A 20,000-nucleotide genomic window follows, 5' to 3' on the forward strand; every position below is an offset into this window, starting at 1 on the left:
TATTCCTAGCAAGGTGTCATGCCTCTCTCATATCTATCCTCCTATCACCCAGAGCTTTCTTCACTCCATCCATCCACCCAAACCTTGGCCTTCCTTTTGTACTTCTCCCATCAACTCTTGCATTCATCACCTTCTTTAGCAGACAGCCATTTTCCATTCTCTCAACATGGTCAAACCACCAGAACACATTCATATCCACCCTAGCTACTAACTCTTTTCTTACACTCGTTTTCACCGTCACTACTTCATTCCTCAACCTATCTATTCGAGATACACCAGTCATACTCCTTAGACACTTCATCTCAAATACATTCAACTTGTGTCTCTCCGTCACTTTCATTCCTCACAACTCCGATCCATACATCATAGTTGGTACAATCACTTTCTCAGGCAGAACTCTCTTTACAGTCATGTCCAACCCTCTTTTTTTCAACTACTCCCTTAACTGCCCCCAACATTTTGAATCCTTCATTCACTCTCTGACGTACATCTGCTTCCACTCCACCATTTGCTGCAACAACAGACCCCAAGTACTTAAACTGATCTACCTACTCAAGTAAGTCTCCATTCAACATGACATTCAACCTCGCAACACCTTCCCTTCTCTTACATCTCATAACCTTACTTTTACCCACATTAACTATTAAATTCCTTCTCATACACACCCTTCAAAATTGTGTCACTAATCGGCCAAGCTTCTATTTCACGTCTGCAGCTAGTACAGTATCATCAGCAAACAACAACTGATTTACCTCCCATTCATGGTCATTCTTGTCTACCAGTTTCAATCCTCGTCCAAGTACTTGAGCATTCACCTCTCTCACCACTCCATCAACATACAAGTTAAACAACCTCGGCGACATCACACATCCCTGTCTCAGCCCCACTCTCACCGGAAACCAAAACCAATTGCCCACTTCATTTCCTATCCTAACACATGCTTTACTACCTTTGTAGAAACTTTTCACTACCTGCAACACCTTCCACCAACTCCATATAGCCTCATCACATTCAATATTGCTTCCCTATCAACTCTATCATATGCTTCTTCCAGATCCATAAACGCAACATACACCTCCTTACCTTTTGCTAAATATTTCTCGCAAATCTGCCTAACTGTATAAATCTGATTCATACATCCCCTACCTCTTCTAAAACTACCCTATACTTCTAAGGTTGCATTCTCTGTTTTATCCTTAATCCTATTAATCAGTACTCTACCATACACTTTTCCAACTACACTCAACAAACTAATACCCCTTGAATTACAACACTCATGCACATCTCCCTTACCCTTATATAGTGGTACAATACCTGCACAAACCCAATCTACTGGCACCAATGACAACACAAAACACATATTAAACAATCTCACCAATAATTCAATTACAGTCACACCACCTTCCTTCAAAATCTCAGCTCTCACACCATCCATACCAGATGCTTTTCCTACTCTCGTTTCATCTAGTGCTCACCTCACTTCCTCTCTTTTAATCTCTCTCATTCTCCTCTGCCATCACCGTGCAACAGCAATTATATCTGCCTCCCTATTATCCTCAACATTCAGTAAACTTTCAAAATATTCGGCCCATATTTTCCTTGCCTCCTCTCCTTTTAACAAAAACCCATTTACATCTTTCACTGTCTCTTCAATTCTTGAGCCAGCCTTCCTTACTCTCTTCACTTCTTTCCAAAACTTCTTCTTATTCTCTTCATATGAATGACCTAATCCCTGACCCCACCTCAGATCAGCTGGCCTCTTTGCCTCACTTACCTGGCGCTTTACTTCTATATTTTTCTCTCTATTTTTTTCATACTTCTCTACACTATTACTCTACAGCCATTCTTCAAAAGCCCTCTTTTTCTCTTTCACTTTTACCTTCACTCCTTCATTCCACCATTCACTGCCCTTCCTCATGCTGCCTACAACAACAACAACAACAACAACAACAGCCATAATAATAATAATAATAATAATAATAATAATAATAATAATAATAATAATAATAATAATAATAATAGAATTTTGGGAGTGGACCTGTTTTTAGGCAATTTACACTAGAGATGATTGCTACCTTATCAACATTAACTTTGAGCTTTTCTATTTCCTGTATTTTTCATCTTTCCTCAGTACTTAGTACTGCTGGTGACTGTGCTATGTTAGTCATCGGTTGGGAAGAGAATTTTCCCATGAAAATATCAATAATTTAGGTAAAAGTAAATTTTTTAAAGATCGGTACAAAAAATTATTGTTGCTATGTGTTACGGGAGGGAGCCGAGTCAGCTCTCAACCTTACACAAACTATGACTAAGGGGTAGTGAGCAGGCTCCCTTATACACGCCATGGTTGGCTCTTAAGATCACTAGTTGGTCGGGGAATAGTCCTTGTAGGTGTAGCCAGCATCTAGTCTTGTAATAGCTACTCTCACATTGGCTTAGGCACTCTCCGGGAGAGGATTGGTAACAGTCAAGCCATTACTTCGCTCAGAATTGTTTAAACTGTGTGGAGTCAGGATGTGTGGAGCTAGGGCTCCCAGAGTAGTGCTCTGATTAGCCAATGCGTTGCCTGATTGAGGTGTCAGGTCAGGCAAGCTTTTCAGCCACCCAGAGTGCAGGTCATGGGAATACATAACTGTTAGCTGAATGGCTGTTTCATTTGATGGCATGCTGCCAGGTCGCTGATGGCCGTCACATTGTAATTGCTAAAAGGGTTATTGGAGGTGACATTACTTACTGGTTGTATGAACTGTCAGTAAGAATTAAGTAAATTGAGCAGCAGCGTATATATATATATATATATATACACACATATATATATATATATATATATAATATGTGTGTGTGTGTGTGCGTGTGTGTGTTTGTGTTTGCATGTGTATGTATTTCTATATGTATATATGCAAGGTCCCTCTTCTTTGCGCCTTTCAAGAATTTCACTCCAAATGACACCAAAGATTCAAATATTTCAACTTTCCCACTCAAAGAATTTCCTCAAACGTCAAATTCCTGGTCTGGGAAATTCTTCCACAGATTGACAATCTCATTTCAGAAAAGTTTCGAATTTTATTCTTATAAAGAAGGTAGAAATACTTTTGTTATTATGATTTGTTATTTCCTCCCTGTACACAAGGGGATGGAATGAATGGAATCATTCGTATTCAGAATATATATATATATATATATATATATATATATATATTCAAATAAGCCATATATATTTTTGATACATTAATGTCTGGATTCTCTTAACGACCTCGGGATCAGAGCCCCAGGCGAAATCACACAAAGACAAGAGCTTGGCTCCGGCCGGGAATCGAACCCTGGTCGGCAAGCTTGTATAGACAGTGACTAAGCCACTTGGCCAAGAAGAAAGATAAAAGTCAATGACAATTCTTCTGTACTTATACCTGTCGAATTCAAATATTTTGTACTTAGAATTAAAACAACCCATCTTCACCATCGTAGCTAATTGGTAGTTTGTTACTTGGCATTCAATTAATGATAAATTTTGCAAATTTTTACGTGTTTTTCATATTCAAATAAGCCATATATATTTTTTATACATGAATGTCTGCATTCTTTTAACGACCTCGGGATCAGAGCCCCTGGCGAAATCACACAAAGACAAGAGCTTGGCTCCGGCCGGGAATCGAACCCTGGTCGGCAAACTTGTATAGACAGTGACTAAGCCACTTGGCCACGAAGAAAGACAAAAGTCAATGACAATTCTTCTGTACTTATACCTGTCGAATTTAGCTATTTTGTACTTAGAATTGAAATCAACCCATCTTCACCATCGTAGCTAATTGGTAGTTTGTTACTTGGCATTCAATTGATGATAAATTTTGCACATTTTTACGTGTTTTTCATATTTAAATAAGCCATATATAATTTTAATACATTAATGTCTGGATTCTCTTAACGACCTCGGGATCAGAGCACCAGGCGAAATCACACAAAGACAAGAGCTTGGCTCCGGCCGGGAATCGAACCCTTGTCGGCAAGCTTGTATAGACAGTGACTAAGCCACTTGGCCACGAAGAAAGATAAAAGTCAATGACAATTCTTCTGTACTTATACCTGTCGAATTCAGGTATTTTGTACTTAGAATTAAAATCCACCTATCTTCACCATCGTAGCTAATTAGTAGTTTTTTACTCGGCATTCAATTAATGATAAATTTGGCACATTTTCACGTGTTTTTCATATTCAAATAAGCCATATATATTTTTGATATATTAATGTCTGGATTCTCTTAACAACCTCGGGATCAGAGCCCCAGGCGAAATCACAAAAAGACAAGAGCTAGGTTCCGGCCGGGAATCGAACCCTGGTCGGCAAGCTTGTATAGACAGTGACTAAGCCACTTGGCCACGAAGAAAGATAAAAGTCAATGACAATTCTTCTGTACTTATACCTGTCGAATTTAGGTATTTTGTACTTAGAATTGAAATCAACCCATCTTCACAATCGTAGCTAATTGGTAGTTTGTTACTTGGCATTCAATTAATGATAAATTTCGCACATTTTTACGTGTTTTTCATATTCAAATAAGCCATATATATTTTTGATACATTAATGTCTGGATTCTCTTAACGACCTCGAGATCAGAGCCCCAGGCGAAATCACACAAAGACATGAGCTTGGCTCCGGCCGGGAATCGAACCCTTGTCGGGAAGCTTGTATAGACAGTGACTAAGCCACTTGGCCACGAAGAAAGATAAAAGTCAATGACAATTCTTCTGTACTTATACCTGTCGAATTCCGGTATTTTGTACTTAGAATTAAAATCAACCCATCTTCACCATCGTAGCTAATTGGTAGTTTTTTACTTGGCATTCAATTAATGATAAATTTTGCACATTTTTACATGTTTTTCATATTCAAATAAGCAATATATATTTTTGATACATTAATGTGTGGATTCTCTTAACGACCTCGGGATCAGAGCCCCAGGCGAAATCACACAAAGACAAGAGCTTGGCTCCGGCCGGGAATCGAACCCTGGTCGGCAAGCTTGTATAGACAGTGACTAAGCCACTTGGCCACGAAGAAAGTTGAAAGTCAATGACAATTTTTCTGTACTTATACCTGTCGAATCAAGGTATTTTGTACTTAGAATTGAAATCAACCTATCTTCACCATCGTAGCTAATTGGTAGTTTGTTACTGGGCATTCAATTAATGATATATTTTGCACATTTTTATGTGTTTTTCATAGTCAAATAAGCCATATATATTTTTGATACATTAATGTCTGGATTCTCTTAACGACCTCGGGATCAGAGCCCCAGGCGAAATCACACAAAGACAAGAGCTTGGCTCCGGCCGGGAATCGAACCCTTGTCGGCAAGCTTGTATAGACAGTGACTAAGCCACTTGGCTACGAAGAAAGATAAAAGTCAATGATAATTCTTCTGTACTTATACCTGTCGAATTCCGGTATTTTGTACTTAGAATTGAAATCAACCCATCTTCACCATCGTAGCTAATTGGTAGTTTGTTACTTGGCATTCAATTAATGATAAATTTCGCACATTTTTACGTGTTTTTCATATTCAAATAAACCATATATATTTTTGATACATTAATGTCTGGATTCTCTTAACGACCTTAGGATCAGAGCCCCAGGCGAAATCACACAAAGACAAGAGCTTGGCTCCGGCAGGGAATCGAACCCTGGTCGGCAAGTTTGTATAGACAGTGACTAAGCCACTTGGCCACGAAGAAAGATAAAAGTCAATGACAATTCTTCTGTACTTATACCTGCCGAATTCAAGTATTTTGTACTTAGAATTGAAATCAACCCATCTTCACCATCGTAGCTAATTGGTAGTTTGTTACTTGGCATTCAATTAATGATAAATTTTGCACATTTTTATGTGTTTGTCATATTCAAATAAGCCATATATATTTTTGATACATTAATGTCTGGATTCTCATAACGACCTCGGGATCAAAGCCCCAGGCGAAATCACACAAAGACAAGAGCTTGGCTCCGGCCGGGAATCGAACCCTGGTCGGCAAGCTTGTATAGACAGTGACTAAGCCACTTGGCCACGAAGAAAGATAAAAGTCAATGACAATTCTTCTGTACTTATACCTGTCGAATTTAGGTATTTTGTACTTAGAATTGAAATCAACCCATCTTCTCCATCGTAGCTAATTGGTAGTTTGTTACTTGGCATTCAATTAATGATAAATTTTGCACATTTTTACGCGTTTTTCATATTCAAATAAGCCATATATATTTTTGATACATTAATGTCTGGATTCTCTTAACGACCTCGGGATCAGAGCCCCAGGCGAAATCACACAAAGACAAGAGCTTGGCTCCGGCCGGGAATCGAACCCTTGTCGGCAAGCTTGTATAGACAGTGACTAAGCCACTTGGCCACGAAGAAAGATAAAAGTCAATGACAATTTTTCTGTACTTATACCTGTCTAATTCAGGTATTTTGTACTTAGAATTGAAATCAACCCATCTTCACCATCGTAGCTAATTGGTAGTTTGTTATTTGGCATTCAATTGATGATAAATTTTGCAAATTTTTACGTGTTTTTCATATTCAAATTAGCCAGATATATTTTTGATACATTAATGTCTGGGGAGAGTGGGAGAGAGAGTGATGGGTGGACACAGAGGCCTATTTTGTGCAGGGGCAAAACTCTGTTGAAAATGGAAGTCGGTGAGATATCGGATGTCGGTGGACACATCCATCTTGCTCAGGGGATTTTGGGGTCGGGCCCATTTTCAAAGTTTATTTTCGTTTGTGGGGGTGGAGGGTAGGGTTGGGTTGCTTAGGAATTTTAGTATATAGGAGTCTAATACAGGAATATTTTGGTGCTCTCTCTCTCTCTCTCTCTCTCTCTCTCTCTCTCTCTATATATATATATATATATATATGTATACTGTATATATATATATATATATATATAGAGAGAGAGAGAGAGAGAGAGAGAGAGAGAGATTTCCAAGTAAGAGTACAAGTTCGCAAATATATCTGCCATAAAATTTCAAATACACATAGGATATATCAAGTAATATATTTTGGATACAGACTCTATTAAGTAAAAGTATCTTTTAAAGTAAGTATATTCCTCTTAAAGCTTTGCAATTTGTTGGATTTTTTTAAATATGTGTAACATAATTGATATTTCAATGTTGCAGTGATCCATTAGGTAACCAACAGCCAATTTATTATAGTTGGAATAAGTGGTTTTAATAGGAAAACTCTGTGCTTGTGCTTGGCTATTGTCTTTAATATATATATATATATATATATGTGTGTGTGTGTATATATATATATATATATATATGTATCTTTATTACTTTATATAAGAAAACAAGGTTTATAGATATAACATTAGTATTACCAAATTTCTTCGAAAGTTCATTTGTATGCCATCTATTGGCGACTGAGAGAACTATTACATCCGACGTTCTCTGAAGTGGTTTAAACCAGCTTCGAGTTGATTATTTGCCTCCAGATCTTAACGACTGTCTAGACCCTAAACTATGCTATTGGTCATTCGAATGTGTAGTTGAACAATAGTTTTTCTCACTGTAATATTTGTCATTCTTCATATATTTAGTTATCATATTGTTTATCGAGTATATAATAAACAAATTTATATGATATTATTTTCCTTTCATTTTTTATTCCTTCATTACCTGTTATGCTCTCTCTCTCTCTCTCTCTCTCTCTCTCTCTCCCTCTCTCTCTCTACCACCAAACCTAACGAATCAGTGACTCCTAATATCTAATTCTATTTGATAACTAAGTCTTTCTACTAAAGGTTTGAGTCTCTCTACGTCTTGTATTTGCATAAAGCTGTAGGTAATCATCGCCATAGGCCTAGTTCTACATTGGCTTTCAAAAGTTGAGAAGATCCTCTTTGGTTGAAATGGATATCTATATTTTGAATATTAAGAGCCATTAATAGGTTATAATGCTGAAAAGACATATTTTCCTAATATTTTATAAAACTTAACTCAAAATTAATATAATTTTAAGCTAGAAACAGAAATGTAATTATTAACCTTTTACCAAATCAGACATCATTCTTTCTCTATTGACTTTTTTAATGATTTTCGAAACATTTTTATATCAGAAGTTCAAAGTCTCAGGTTTGTAAGTAATATTTTTCAACATTTAGGTCTTTTTCTCTTATCATTTATTTGATTATTTGGTTATAACTTCCTTTAAGACATATTAAATGGTTTCTTTCAGTACTATTCTTCCTTTGAATAAAATGTAAGGCTATTTTGAAAGCGTATAGATCATTCATAATTTTCTATCTATATAAAGCAGACTGAGCAATGCAAATTAATTCGAATTATTTAACAACCTAACGTCATGGTTGAACTAAAAATCAGCCACCATGACAGTTATATATATATTATAATATATATATGTATATATATATATATATATATATACTCGTATATATATATATATAATGCGTGTGTGTGTGTGAAAAACAGAAAACATGCATACAATGCTATCATACGTGGGCTGTACATCAATAACAGTAAAGTCTCCCCTGCACCGACTGACTTTACATAAAATGAAGATTGATGCCTCAGGAGCATGTTTGAAATTCATCGGTGTATGACAACGTTTCCCAAAGCGATGGGGGAAAACGTTTGCTTCTATAGGTGTATTAGGGAATCATGAGTTATTGAACTGACACACCTGAAATATTCAGGCTTCTATTGTGAGGTGAGTTTTTTCAAGAGTTTTCGGATATCGGTGCATAAAATGGTGCTAAATTAATGGTTGAGAGAGAGAGAGAGAGAGAGAGAGAGAGAGAGAGAGAGAAGCCCAATTAACACACGCAATGCCTCCGTGTTACCCTATTCATAAATAAATGGGTAAAATTTACTCATTAGTTACTCAAATATAATAATTCCCACCAAAAACACACACATGCACACACACGCATATACTGTATATATATATATATATATATATATATATATATATATTAAAACATTCATATATGATTCTTTGGTAGATAAAAAACGTCTTGACGTAAATCAATTGAAAATTAATGAATTTATCATTCTTTTCCAGACTTTCATATCAACACGTTTCTTGATACATGCAGCAGTATACAAATATTTATTCAATTATTTCGAAAATAATGTTCAATGAATAACAAGCAATAAATAAGTGTTGAACATCGAGCATTATTAAGAAAAAAGTTTATCCTTTTTGGCGAACTTTGAGCCCTTTGGTGTTTACATTTATAATAATTTGTCAAAATTTATCTGTTGTTCGAAAGATTTGAATCAACTGCAAACAACAATTGAAGGAAAAAAGTTCTCTTGAAGTTTGTTGGTTAATCGTTCGAGAGAAATAAATATTGAAGCTTTTATATTCAGGTGATACAAATATCAGGTTTTCTGGTCAGCTATAGAGTCCTTTCAATAGACGTCATCAAACTTCCGGTCCGCCATCTTGGAGGACAAACAAAGACGTGTTCAGTGAATAGGTATGGTTGAACTGTTGAATATTTAGCCATCTCATCACATTCACATTCACACAATGCCCAGTTTTTGCGCTATTGCTGGCTCTGGGAATCGAGGACAAAGAGATGACAAGAGTTTTTACCGCATACCGGCAGTTATTCAGAATCAGGACAAAGATACAGAGGAATTATCCAAGCGCAGACATGACTTGTGGTTGACCAAAATATCACGGGCTGATCTACGTGAATCCTCACTACCCTACGCACGTATTTGTTCTGATCATTTCATATCAGGCCAGTCTCGGCTAGGCCCTAAAAGTATCATTATTCCTGTGTAAACATGCTATATCCGATCGCATGGGTTACTTCACAAGTATCATCGTCAGTTCAGTGTGAAGTGTGTGTGGGGTAGGGGAATCTCAATTTTTAAACATCAAAGGGGCATCTCAGATTTTCAAAACAAAAATTAAAAGAGCCCATATTGGCTATATTAACAAAGGCTACTTACCTAGGTCTCTATTTCGTCAAGGTGCTCATGCCTATATATAATTAAGTGTATATTTATATTTATTTTAATTTGTGTATTATATTGTGCAGACATACAGGCCTATGTTATGAATAAACATTGATAATAATGATATCTGAAAGCTGGTTTAACCCGAAGGGGTCTTCAGCTTATATATGAAACATTGAAAAAATAATTAAACTTGCGCATTTAATTGCAAGGAGGCAAAACGATCATCCAAGAGCATTACAATAGAGTTTGTTCATCATATGTTTATATGTATATAAGAAATTATAGCATTTGTAACCAAGCACAAACACAATGGTTAGGCATGAACTGATAAAGATTTGACATTATAATGCAAAACTTTTACATACATTTTGACAATCAAAAATTATAATACACAAGGTTAGGCTAAATGATCAATATTAGCTTTATAATTATAAACACTCTCTTCATTGGCCCAGTGTTTATCTAATTTTGGACTTAAAAGCATTAAATGGAAAAACAACGAATTCCGGAGGCAGATTACTCAATGGAAATGTATGCACACTCATGTTCTGGGTTGGCCGACAGTACCAAGTAGTTCACCATATCAATGTATGAAATACTGGGAAAATCCTCAATATTTTGACTGAATGAATTCTGCATCAGGTATGGATCTAAGCCATCAATTAGATTGAGTTTCTGCTTGTAAAAACGCTTATCATCACCCGACAATTGTTTGACAAAGTCGCTCTTATTGTCCATATTCGCTGTAGCAGCTGCCATGTTTTCGCTTTGTATGTCCTCCAGCATGGCCGCCGGCAATTCCCAGTGACGTCATTGAAAGGACTCTATTGGCTGCTTGTTCTACATTTTAATAACAAATAAAGTACAAACACTACACACACATACAAACCCACGCACACATACACATATATTTATGTTTTTTAAGTATATACCTCTCTCTCTCTCTCTCTCTCTCTCTCTCTCTCTCGCTCTCTCTCTCTCTCTCTCTCTCTCTCTCTCTCTCTCTCTCTCTCTCTTCTTCTAATAATTCACAAGACTTACTAAAATGAATTAATACATCATCACTCATTCTCACTCCAATTCTAAAAAAAAAAAAAAATCGACTACAATCCTAGCTTTGTTTTATCTCCCAAACCTTATTGTGATCTAGCAGGATGAAAGACCGTAAATAAAACAGACTCGGAGCATCTGTCCTACTATGAAAAGAAAGGATGTAAACAGCGCCATCTGGTCCTTAAGGCGGAACTACTGAGGAACACGAGCAGAAAAGACCAACTAGACACCCAATTGGGATGAAAATCCAATAAGAGGAAGACCACAGCGTTATGAAGCACTTATATCTGGGATGCTTCTTCTTCTTTTCATTTCTATTTTCTCTATTTCTGATGCATCAAAGAGATCACAATAGGAAGACTTATTCTTTTCACTTAGGCGAAGGTACGTTTGATGGTTGGTGAGAGGAATTTCTTTGAAGAATTAATTTATATGTGCTTTTATGCATGATATTTCAATGGGAGATATCTTTTCATTGGCTTATTAATTAGCTTTGTGATAGTCATAACATATGCGTTCTCATTAATGTACTTTTGCATATCAATAAGTTCAAAGCAAGGCTCTATAATTGGGGGATAATCTACTTCTAAGATAAATTTAAAATACTTAAATGGGATTTAAGATACAGATAGATCGGTAATTAAAGGATCATATATTTTAAAATACACACACACACATATAATATATATATATATATATATACATATGTATATATACATATATATATATAAATATATATATATATATATATATGTATATATGTATATATATACATACATATATATATATATATATATATAAAGATATATATATATATATTATATTATACATACATATATATATATATATATACACATACATATATATATATATATATATATGTATATATACATATATATATATATATATATATTTATATATATATATATATATATACATATATATATATATATATATATATGTATATATATATAAATATATATATATATATATATATATACATGAACATATATCACAAGCACACGTGATTTTAATTAATGTAAATATCACCCACAAAATGCATTTAATACCGAATTCTATCTTGGGAATATATATCCACTTGGAATTCATTTTTATGGTAACAGCTTCTGGCCGGGTGGTGATTCGAACCACCACCTGTATGGCTAGAAACCATGCTGGCAGGGACCCTACCGACTCAGCTATCAAGAGAGACTAAAAGTTTATGACAAGTCCCCCTACATATTCCTGTCGAATTCAGGATTCTCTTGATAGACTTGAAATGGACGACACAAATGAGCAAACTTTCCTCATGTGCCTCCCCTTTCGATGCAATTTCAAGATTTTGGCACGAATCTGATATCGTGTAGTGCGAAACTCATATCGTCCAGGCAAACTTCCATTAATTGCACGCTCATTATAAAAGTTACTTTTGCCGAAAGAGAATTTTGAGTCTATATTCACAGACCAAACTTCTGGCCTTCCTCAAGACGAATTTCTTTTTCATTGCTTTAAAATGTTTATCATCACGTTTTTGATAAATGTATATTTCCACATTTTCCAGTGATATTTTTATATCTATTATTATTTAATAATGTAAGCGACCCGTCAAAAATTACGGCTAATTATTCAGATAGATATTTACACATGTGCTTATGCAGATTCAACCTTTTCATACCAATCCCTTTCCTAACTACAACACGTCTTACCAATGTATGCTACTTCCTCTCCCTTCCAAAACTCCATATTTACATATTTATATATATATATATATATATACGTATATATATATATATATATATATACGTATGTATATGTATATATATATATATATATATATGTATATATATATATATATATATAAGTATGTATATGTATATATATATGTATATATATATATATATATATATACGTATGTATATATATATATATATATACATGAAAGATGATTCTACAAGATTGCTTTGGGTCTATTATCAATATCATAGTTCTATATAATCACTTATATGATTTAAGCAATGACGTCACGGCACGCGTCTGCGTTTGTGTGCTTTTGTGTGTATGAGAGAGAGAGAGAGAGAGAGAGAGGAGAGAGAGAGAGAGAGAGAGAATCATTAACCAATTTATTTGAAAACTTCACCAAAAACATCCAATGTAATGACAGTGGCTATCAGCTCAAACTGACTTAGGAATCTAGACTTCCTTATGGTGTAAAGTCAAAAACAAGATAAAGGTCGTTTGGTAAAAAAATTCCTGGATTTACTACGGTCGTTTCGCCTCTGAGGCAAACATTCATTCCATAGTTTAGAGGGTCGAAAGCAGTTAAGTCTCCGATGCACCATATTGAATCCCGACCCATCTACCGGCTTTCCCAAGAAAGTCCTTCGAGTGTAGGTTGGGAATAGTTCTTTGTATCCCCGATAGATGGCATCAGACTTCACTTTCAATCTTCATGAAAGATTCTATTTAATGAATGGGAGAAGTAGTGTTGTAAATTTCGTCATAAATTTGCATTTTTCTGCGTTTTTCTGCTATCACTGGTCATAGACTCCTACATATGGACATACCTGATGGCATGGAACTCTTATTAGATGAATGAAATGTATTTTTATATGAAATAATTACCATTTTATTTTCTTCAAAAGATATTGGTCTCTCTCGTTGGTAGGCTACTCTAATAGGGGTGCAATGTTTCTTCCAATGTATACGGTAACTAACAACTTAGTTCAAGTAACCTTAAGTTGATTATATATATATATATATATATATATATGTATATATATATATATATATATATGTATATATAAAATATATATACTGTATATACTATATATATATATATATATATATGTATACTATATATGTATATATATATATATATAGATATATGTGTGCTGTGTGTGTGTGTGTTGAAAATATCATAATGCATATCCATTCAGGCCATTCAAATGTAAAACTTTCCTCCATATCACCCAACTAGAATCCTTCTATTGCAGTACCATAAACTCCGTCCTATATAAGTCAACAATGCCCTTTGGGTGAGAACTTTCCTCCTTGGCCACGGTGCTTTCAGTGCTTCGAGGAACGACTTACTGAATCTCTTTTACTGCTTGATAACAGCAAAGGGAAGACTTCAAAGAAGTTATTGCACTATTCACACACTATAGATTTATTTAGGGAACTCTGTTCTATTTTAAGGATTTGTGATGAGGTAATGTATTAATATTTACATTATTTAATTATTTATTTCATATAACTATTTATGGCAATTAAACACTATGAATTATTCAGGTTAATTCTTAGTGTAGTAAATGTATTTATATATCTGCAGAAATATTATAAGTAAAAATATCTTGTCACAAAGATATATTGAAATAATAAAATATTTTACTGCCATTATTGAAGCCCTCAAAATCCCTGTAAATAATACGTAATAAAAGAATATAAAACTTTCTAAATGCTTAGTCCACATTAATCAAACTATTAAAGGAGCAACATAGAATAGTGCTCATTACTAAATTTTATTCTTAATTAACCATCTATTTTGCCCATCTATACAAAGAAAAAAAATATGCACAAAATAATTTATAATATTGTGGGGGGTCATGGAAATTCTAAAAAATTGATAAATATGAGGCTTTTATATAAGACAAATACTAATATTAACTTGCTTTCACAAATTGGTATGTAAAATGTTTAACTTCCTGTCAATGTACACACACACACACACACACACACACACATATATATATATATATATATATATGTAAAATATTTCATATATATTTACGGTATATATGTATATATACATACATATACATATGTAAATATATACATATATATATATATATATATATATATATATATTCAAATAAGCCATGTATATATATTTTACACATTAATGTCTGGATTCTCTTAACGACCTCGGGATCAGAGCCCCAGGCGAAATCACACAAAGACAAGAGCTTGTGACTGGCCGGGAATCGAACCCTGGTCGGCAAGCATGTATAGACAGTGGTTGTCACTGTCTATACATGCTTGCCGACCAGGATTCGATTCCCGGCCAGTCACAAGCTCTTGTCTTTGTGTGATTTCGCCTGGGTCTCTGATCCCGAGGTCGTTAAGAGAATCCAGAGATTAATGTATCAAAAAAATATATGGCTTATTTGAATATGAAAAACACGTCCAAATGTGCAAAATTTATCATTTATATATATATATATATATATATATACTGTATATATTATATATATATATATATGTGTGTGTGTATGTATATACATAATATATATAATATATATATATATATATATATATTTATATATATATATATATACATATACATATACATATATCCATATATTTATCATCCTGCCCAGATTTGAATTGCATACGAAGCAGATTACTATCATGTAAATGGAAATGGGGGAATGTCATAACATGTCTTCATAGTGGATATTCTCTTTCAAATCATTTACGATACCTTTCAGCTTCCCTGCATTTATTATGAGAGAGAGAGAGAGAGAGAGAGAGAGAGAGAGAGAGGAGAGAGAGAGAGAGAGAGATTGTATTATATAACGTGTAATAAATCTGTCATATCTCAAAGCACAAAAAAATATCCTCATTTTATAGAATTTTGATATATAGAAATTCTATTGTAAACATTTATAAATATAAATATAGATCATTTGATTTTTTTTCGCCATTTCTACAAGGAGAAATTTCCACAGAAATCTGAAAAAAACCTAAGTATTTCTCTTTTCTAGAATGTCCCTTCCTTATTTCATATGAAGTACTTCTTCTATAGTGTAGGTATTTGAGAACTGTGTTAATAAGCCGCCAAGGTAACATTATTAACATGCAACCTTCCAATAGGTTATGTTTCTTTCAGATCCTAATAGATGGAGTTCGAATTTACTTTTCCATTCAAGGCGATTATATTTTTGAGACACAGTCTGATATTATTCAGATATATGTGATATCAACTTTTTCATTTTTTATTTAACTTTAAATGAAAAAAAAAAAAATCATGATATTTAATTCATGTAAGTACCATTTCTGTATGTGAAATATCTTATTATTTTCAAGCGGGGTTGGAATTTCATAAATTTGATAATTGTTCAATTTCTTCCAGACCAAAATATGTCTCTGACGTGTTATAATGTTCAAAAAACTAAATTTCTCTTAAAAGCCAATAGATGGCATCACCATACCAGTTTTGGTACAATTGGAACTAAGATTGTTTGGGACAGATGACGGGGAATGTTAACAAATCGGGATATTTTATTTTATTTGAATTTTCCCCCAATTAGCTGATTGCATGCAGTCTATATGAGAGAGAGAGAGAGAGAGAGAGAGAGAGAGAGAGAGAGAGATGAGAGAGAGAGAGAGAGAGAGTTATGAAGTACATCTTCTCAATTCGATATCATCTTTTTGAAATCTGCAGATAAAAGTGATATTTAAGAAATGAATTGTAGAGTGTTTGTGAACATCCTCTTTAGACATTGTATGATTTCAAAATCTCAGTTTTATATAAGTCCGCTTGTTTGCATAAGTGTTTGTGTGTCTATAGTGTGTCCAGAACGTCAGCTGGGCGAGCACAACCACCCACAGTGGTGTCCATCCACAGCAGTGGCCTCCCTAGAAAACAGCTTAAACTCACGGTACCGGGTGGGATCGATCTACTGCCATGTGAATTCTAAGCGAAGACGTTACCACCGTACTAGCCATGATGATAGTACAGTGAATTTATTTCTCAAATGTAAATGCACTGCATAGAATTAGGTCTGTATTCAGTATTAAGACGCTGTATTACTTCTTTAAAAAAAAATCTTATATACTTTACTTTAACAAAAGAGTCAATTATCCAATAAGACCCGATGCCTTTATATTCAAATAATCTTTGTACTGGAAAAGCCAGAGATAGTCCATAGGGGAACAGACACCCCAACCTGCGTCAAGAGCTTCCCATTTCCACCCAAAAACTCTGGCTGTCAATCAAAACAACACATTTGATGAAGTTACATCGGCAGATGATACAATTTTATATCTTTCATAGGGAATTTATCGAAGTCTTGCTTATTCATTGATTGATTGAATTATAATTTTTTTTAGCGTAGTGATACCGAAGGTTTTTGAAGGCGATAATCTTTATCATGAATAAGTAATAAGAAATTAAAATATTTATCCGGATGCTATATAAGCCAAGATATTCTTATAAAAGTTAAGTAGTTTTTAGGTTGAAAATATATATATATATATATATATATATATATATTACCTCCCGAAACTGAGGTATTGGACCTTTTTCCTTAAGCCAGATATATTTGCAAAATAAAGTCATTTCCATGACCCGAGTGAAGTTAAGAAATTGTGAAAAGTCTTATAAAAAGACTCGCAAGTCATTCAATGGACTTTTATGTTCGACCAAACGACTCTTTTGTTGTATTGTTTACAGAAGTCCGGAATTTATTCTACATAAGAAAAGGAAAATTTCTATTCTGTGATATGAGAGAGAGAGAGAGAGAGAGAGAGAGAGAGAGAGAGAGAGAGAGAGAGAGAGATAATAATACTAATAATAATAATAATAATAATAATAATAATAATAATGATAATAATAATAATAACAATAACAATAACAATAATAATAATATAAGAAGCCGTGAGAAATTCCAAAATTCATAAATGATTCCTAAGGGAAATAGGTAATTAATTTCTGCGTGGGCCAGCAGATACTCTTGGGCCTATATCCAATTAGGTTTTCCAATCAATGACCCAACTATATATTTAGAAATGGTCTCAAATAATGCTGAGTCTTTAATGAATGGCAGGTGGCTGGAATAAGTAAAACTTGGAAATCAAATCACCCGAAATGATATATAAAAATCAATTTAGTGAGATCGGTGTTACTCTATAGACATGAGTCATGGTTGACAATAAAACAATCTCCAATAAATTTATTAGATTCGAGAACAAAATCTTCAGAAAGATAATGGGAGTTAAAGGGCAGGACAAGAATGAAAAAGAAACTATAAGAGAGATTAATCGAGTACCATATGTGGATAAGATTATATTGAAGGGTAGATGGAGATTGTTTGGGCATGCTCTTCGCACTCCTCAAAAGATACTAGTTCACCAAACATTTAGCTGGGCTCCACAAGGCACTAGCATAGTTTGAAGCCCCAGGCGTACATGGCTGAGGACTACGAAGCGTTAAATAGGAGATGATGGATGGAGAAATATTGAATTAATAACTCAAGATAGAGACGACTGGTGAAATCCACCTGAGGCCGTTTGTTTCAATAGATGTAGGAGGGAATGATATATATATATATATATATATATGTGTGTGTGTGTGTGTGTGTGTCTGTGTATGTGTGTGTTTATGCGTGCGTATATGAGTATGTGTTTATTTGAAATACATTTTGTGTTAATTTATTAAAATTATTTTGATAATGAAATACAGAGTACAGTAATTGAATTTCGTACTAAAAGAATACCATAATGGCTCTCAAATTAAACCACTTATAAAATATTATAACTAAACGGTTGATTATTGATTAAGTAGCTTAGTATTATGGAGACAGAGAGAGAGAGAGAGAGAGAGAGAGAGAGAGAGAGAGAGAGAGAGTAAAAGTAATAACAATTTATCATATTAATCTTCATCGCATACTGCAATTTTGCTTCAAGTTAATGAAGTTTGGAACTCGCCATAAATTCAAAATTAATAACTTTATCCGAATCGATATTAATGCCAAGAGATTAGCCAGGGCAAAGACCGGATTTAATTGGATAACACTATGATCCGTCTTCACTCCCTCTCTCTCTCTCTCTCTCTCTCTCTCTCTCTCTCTCTCTCTCTCTCATGAGAAGGGATGAACCCAAATCCTTAATAATATCAGGGAAAGATAAACGCTTACTGAAATGAAGTTGCTTCTTGAAGACTTAAATGCCATTCATGAGGAGCGTGTGAAAGGAAGGCCAATTGGAGGGCAAAGGGGAACCTTTGTGAAGGGGTGAAGGGCATTTGGAGTTAAAGTGAAGGGAATTGAAGGTTCATGTAGAAGAGGGAGAGTGGTATTACGCTGCTGGTGGATAATGTACACACATGTGAATGAATAATAAAATTTGGCATCTTTTGTTACGTATTCTTTGGTATGATATGCAATGGTCTAGCTTATGAAATATCACTATACACAAACACACACATATACATACATATATATATATATATATATATATATAGTGTGCGGGTGTGTATGTGTAACTCTATACATATACACTTAATCAAGAAATAAATACACTATGGAATTTGGAGACCGAAAATATTATAGAATATAATCAACTGATTCAAACATTCTAATTGTGGATATATCCCCAATATATTGGACAGAAAGTATTGTATATATATAAAATATTACATTCAGTTCATAACTCATTCCCAAAAACTTGAAATTTATATTTGTGAACAGAAATAGCTTCTATTTCTATTTAATTTTATATTGGAGTTGAAATATTATTATTATTATTATTATTAATATTATTATTATTATTATTATTATTATTATTATAATTATTATTATTACTTGCTAAGCTGTAACCCAAGCTGGAAAAGCAGGATGCCATAAGCCCAGGGGCTCTAACAGGGAAATTAGCCCAGTGAGGAAAGGAAACAAGGAAAAATCAAATATTCAAAGAAGAGTAACAGTATTAAAATAAATATCTCTTACTTAACTATAAAAGCCTTAACAAAACTAGCGGGAGGGAAATAAGATAAAATAGTGTGCCCAAGTGTACCCTCAAGCTGGAGAAGTCTAACCCAGAACAGTGAAAAACCATAGTACAGAGGCTATGGTACTACCCAAGACTAGAGAAAAATGGTTTGATTTTGGAGTGTCCTTCTCCTAGAAGAGTTGCTGACCATAAGTAAAGAGTTTCTTATACCCTTACCAAGAGGA

General features: G+C 34.0%; 1 pseudogene; it reads right to left on the reverse strand.

Annotated features, from left to right (window-relative positions):
* The window catches only part of LOC137626914 (neuroligin-4, X-linked-like), a 50,848-nt pseudogene that overhangs the window by 29,626 nt on the left and 1,222 nt on the right, over positions 1–20,000 (reverse strand).

This window comes from Palaemon carinicauda, chromosome 34 (genome assembly GCF_036898095.1).
Source record: "Palaemon carinicauda isolate YSFRI2023 chromosome 34, ASM3689809v2, whole genome shotgun sequence".
Classification (NCBI taxonomy): Eukaryota; Metazoa; Arthropoda; class Malacostraca; order Decapoda; family Palaemonidae; genus Palaemon; species Palaemon carinicauda.